This window comes from Nuphar pumila, chromosome 2, assembly GCF_984573655.1.
Source record: "Nuphar pumila chromosome 2, dmNupPumi1.hap1.1, whole genome shotgun sequence".
In the NCBI taxonomy this organism is placed as follows: Eukaryota; Viridiplantae; Streptophyta; class Magnoliopsida; order Nymphaeales; family Nymphaeaceae; genus Nuphar; species Nuphar pumila.
The window spans coordinates 15,376,451-15,381,991 of record NC_143250.1 but is presented as its reverse complement, the minus strand read 5'-3'; the positions used below and the strand labels follow the sequence as shown (position 1 = coordinate 15,381,991).

At 35.7% G+C, this 5,541-nt stretch overlaps 1 pseudogene; it reads left to right on the top strand.

The window, feature by feature from the left end:
• The first annotated feature begins 1,298 nt into the window (after positions 1-1,298).
• Positions 1,299-2,201, top strand: LOC149844854 (protein P21 pseudogene; annotated as a pseudogene).
• Positions 2,202-5,541: the final 3,340 nt, after the last annotated feature.

Genomic DNA, 5,541 nt, shown 5'->3' with positions numbered 1-5,541 from the left:
AATTCAATTTAACCTCTTGAATTTCACTTAAATTTAACTTGATTTTAAACTGAATTTAACAAAAAAATTGCTCAAATTTAAAAGTTAAATTAAACAAATTTCACAAGTATTACAAAATCAATACCTCATAATGCACCAAAATTTTATGATTAAAAAACTATATTTTATAACAAAATGATCCAATGCAAGATGCAATCCCTAACAAAAAACCCCATGATGATTGCATCTACGTACGCAGGCATATAATGCAAACCCTGCATCTGTTCAAAGAAGGCTGCATGCCCCACATTGCATATATATGGGACCAACTTGCAGGCATTGGGTTAATAGTAGCTGCTTCAGAAAAATAGTGACTTTTAACCATTGGCCATGGACTTGACACTTGGCATCCCTCTAACATTGGAGCCCAATGATGTATCAATGTTGATGGATGACAATAGAATATGCCAAGCACCTTCAAGAAAACTTCTTGTGATCAATTTTCTCTCTCTCTCTCTCTCTCTCTCTCTCTCTCTATATATATATATATATATATATATATATATATATATATATATATATATATATATATATATATATATATATATAGTAACTAGAATATGGGAACTGAAAATATGAAAACTAATGTGTAAACTGCGATTTTCATGGAATTTTGTTCTTTTCTCTTGAATCAAACCATATGGATGTGATCTACATGTTTGGTTTTATAAGAACCCACTCTTGAATAATCCTATCAATGCATAAACAAGATTTTTTTAAGGCTTTAAAATCAAAGGTTCATAATCTTCATAAATGTTCAAGCATTCAAAAATCACATTTTTTCATAAAAAAACACGTTCCAATGGTTGATTCCAACCAAATTCACCATGCCAAGCACATCCACATGGTTGGATTTGCAAAAAAAAGTGCTAGAAATGCTCATATTTCTAGTTCTTATATTCTAATTTTAATATTTCAGTTCTCATATTCTAGTTCTTACATACACGTGACATGGCTTCACCGTGAAAATCCAAGTATGCAGTGATTCACATCTTTCTTGAAGAAAAGAAAACATGACCTTACTTAATAGACTTGCCTTCTGTGACATCAATCCACTTTGAAGTCTTTGTTGTGTTGCTCTTTTTCCAATACATGATTTGGATAATACCTTAGAGGGGGCGGCTAGGAGCATATACTTCCAAGTTACCTGTTCTATCTCATTTTCCTCATACAAAGAAGATTTCTCCATATACTTAAAGCAAATTATCCTTCTTCCCTATAAATGGCCCCTCCTCCCCCTTCTCCTCTTCATCCCCAAAACTAGTACAAGAGAGACAAAGCCATGTTGAGCCTTCTTCCTCTCTTCATCACTCTTATCTCACTCTCTCCTCTCATCCATGGAGCCAACTTTGAGATAAGGAACCAATGCCCCTATACCATATGGGCTGCCGCCGTTCCTGGCGGCGGCCGCCAGCTCAATTCAGGTGAGACATGGAACTTAGTTGTCAATCCAGGTACTACTGCTGCACGTATATGGGGCCGCACTGGTTGCTCGTTTGACCCAAGCGGCCGCGGCAGATGCCAAACTGGTGACTGTGGTGGCGTCTTGGCTTGCCAAGGCTATGGCCAGCCACCAAACACTCTTGCTGAGTATGCATTGAACCAATTCAACAACCTTGACTTCTTTGACATATCCGTTATAGATGGATTCAACATCCCAATGGCATTCAACCCTGTAAGTGGCAGCTGCAGAGGGATCACCTGCAATGCCGACATCATTGGCCAGTGCCCGAATGAGCTGCGCGTGCCCGGCGGGTGCAACAATGCTTGCACCACGTTCAAACAAGACCAGTACTGCTGCACTGGGTCCGCTGCAAACAATTGTGGGCCCACTAACTACTCCAGATTTTTCAAGGATAGATGCCCTGCTGCTTACAGTTACCCCAAGGATGATCCCACTAGCACATTCACTTGTAGTAATACCGACTATAGAGTCATATTTTGCCCCTAACGGCACAGTCTCCTGCCTGCAGGTTGGAAAGTAAGACCTACTATAGTACCTAAAGGAAATAAAGCCAATAGATCTTGGCAGCCAGTCTCTTGTTTTCCTTTTTGGAGAACAATTACGCTTCCTCTTTAGTGGAATGTGATGAGCTTAATTTGTTATGTACTTGAAGTATAAGCTTCATATTGTATTCATGCACTGAGTGCGCTTTATAATAGTGGCTATTATTCGACGAGAAAATAAGTTGGCAACATAAAAATAAATAAAATCCCCACTTCACAAATCGATATTTGGCTGCATAAAAAAGGATGAAAATAAAAAAGTGAAACAAGGTTATTTTTCATTTTAACACTATAAAGAAAAAATCTGCTTAGAGTTTCTTTTCTTTTTCTTTCCTTTTGTAGTTTTGGTGAGAAAAAAAAATCTGCTTAGTGTTTCTTTTCCTTTTCTTTCCTTTTGTATTTTTGGTGAGGGGGTTGGCCAATGGTGTCATATTTTTTGCGATGACGAGGGACTTGTCAAGTATCAGAACGGTCCCTGGTGAATTCGTCCCGGCAAGTCCTACAAATCAACTAAGGCTCTGTCAGGGAGTCGTCGCTGGGAAGGGTGACCAAATCAGCTCTAAGGCTGGTAATTGAACCGAGCCGGTTAATTTGGACGCCCCTTCCAACTCCGCTCTCAATTACACTCCCAAACAGGAACTAAGCTTTGTTGAGACCGACCCCATGTTGGGCAGCAAACCTCGAGTGGCCAACCGAGCCAACAAATTAAGGTGGTGCACAATGCTTGGTAGAATGCTCACGGGGGATTCCAATGCTGGATATCCATGAGAACTCATATGATCATAGTTGGCAAACTCGGCGGCGACTCAACTTGTGACTCACCCGAGTTGTCTCGGATTGGGACCTAATCGAGTTAAAAAAAGTAGTATAACTCGGTTAGGACCAAACTCAGCCTAGTCACATTTTGATCCATGTTGTACTTTATTAATTTCAGATAGTGTAAATACTATTATTAATATTTTAAAAATATATTTAATACATTTAAAATTTTTTAAGTTATATTTATTTTTATATATAATAAATCATACCTAATATGTTATTTTTTATTTTTGTTTCGTAAATTACATACTTATTATTTGTTTTTAATAAATTAAATAAAAATTCTTGACTTCGCTTGAGTTACTGAATTGACTCGCTCGTGTCACGAGTTGTATATGGCCGATCCAATACTGAGTTCCGAGAATACCAACCATTGTGCATGCAGTCTTTTGGTTAATATTGAAAAATTTAATAACCTTTGGCATGTTTGCTTTGGTCATAGGTGGGGATGAACAATCACAGCTGAGAAGAAAGTAAAAGCTGTGATTAATTTGTTGATTGCAAGAATAATCTTGTGACCAACTTTCACATGATTCAAGGCAGGAACAATCACGGTTGGTAATCACAATCACAACTTTTAATTTTCTCATGTTTCAATAACATTGAAAAAGTGTTGTGATTGTAATTTATAATCACAGGATCTTGAGAAAATTTAAGAATTACTTGGGCTTTGCAAACATGCCCTTCTTATCACTAACAAGGCCAGTTGTCTCTTCTTTTGAATAATTTTTTTTTTCACTCGGAGACACCACCACATGTGCAAAGACCTAGTTGCGCTAGCTCGACCTGCTGTCGGCGTAAAACTCTAAGGGTTTACCCTTTGACCCCATAGAGTCACCAAGTTTCGGCCTATGCAAGGGGTAACACCCACGGGATTTGAACCTAGACTGCCTGTCAAACGGTCTAGGCCCCATTCCACTACGCCAAACCCCTTGGTTCTTCCTTTTGAATAATTTTACAAAAATGACATGTATGGGTAAATATTTGCTACCAACGAAGGTATGAAACTGCTGAGCAAAAAATCAAATTTTATATTATTATTATTATTATTTAATAAATCAGACCCTACAAATACGATTTATATATATTTTTTCTTTTTAATAGGAAATGGGTTCGAGTCATGCTGATTGCGACCTACAAGCAGGTTTTCAAGGACTTAAAAAAAACAGCCTACAATGTGCCTAGCTTCATCAGACTCAAAAAATCATGTATTTACATTGATAAACATGATACATGGTCTGATCTGTAGCAAATAAAGCATGTTGAACCCATCTACATGGTCAGATTGAGTCGTTGCAACTTGCATCCTTGTTTTTTAGTTTAGTTCTATACCTTCATTAATAGCAAGTATTTACTCAACATGTATAAATCAGAATGGATTTGCTTTATATATGTATATATAGTCATTAGTTAAAGGCTAAATTTTATTCCTAGAGGACAATATCTTGTGCATATGGATTAAAATGAGCATTTTGAGTATTGTCTATCTCAAAGATAAATAAATTAAAGATAAAAATGATATTTGTAGAAAAAAAATAAAAGATTAAAGTCAATTACTTTTTTTTACAAAGACGATTGTAAGTACCATGATATTTTGAAAATGTGATGATATTTTGCTGTTTACAATTACCTAAACTGTCATGTTTTTATTTAGCGATATATTCAATATATATATATATATATATATATATATATATATATATATATATTTGGGAATGAAAACCTACCCAATAGAAAACCTTCCAAACCTACCCAATAAGAAACATTTGTCAAATTTCTAGTGTTTTTTTTCAAAATTCTGACCTTACAGATGTGACCTATGTGATTGTTTTTATAAGAATTAGTTCTTGGATCATTTGATTCTGATGGATGTATATGTTTTTATAAGGTTTCAAAAATCAGTGCCCTACAATTTTATAAATTTTTGAGACCCCAAATACCATTTTTTCATCCAAAATTTATGATCCCAGTGTTTGGAAGGTTTTCATTTTCATGTATATATATAGAGAGAGAGAGAGAGAAAGAGAGAGAGAGAGAGAGAGAGAAATAAAAACCTACACACTAAAAAATATGCCAAACCTATCCAATGATTTTTTTTTTTGGTTTTTTTCAAAATTATGATTGCATAAATGTGTTCAACATGATTGATTTACTGGAAATCGACACTTGAATCATAAATTTTGGATAGAAAAAATTGTATTTGGAGACTCAAAAATTTATAAAAAGTGTAAGGCATTGAGTTTTGAGACTTACAAAAGCTTATTCATGCATTGGAATCAAATGCTCTAAAGGACTCATTCCTATAAAAACAAATGTACGTATAGATCACATAGGTGCGATCAGAATTTAAAAAAATACAATAAAAGATACGGAATGTTGGGCTGCCAAGAGACATCATATTCAAAAAATGAGTGTAGCTGAGATGCGGATGCTTAGATGGATGTGTGGAAATACAATAAAAGATAAGATTCGGAACGAAGAGATACGTAAGAAGGTAGGTGTTGCACCCATTGAAAATAAGATGCGAGAGAATCGTTTACGGTGGTTTGGACATATTCGGCGAAGGCCTAATGATGCTCCAGTTAGAAGGTTGGAGAAATGGGAAAATATATTAGTTAAAAGAGGTCGGGGTAGGCCTAGGAAGACTTGGATGGAGATGATAGGAAAGGATATGAA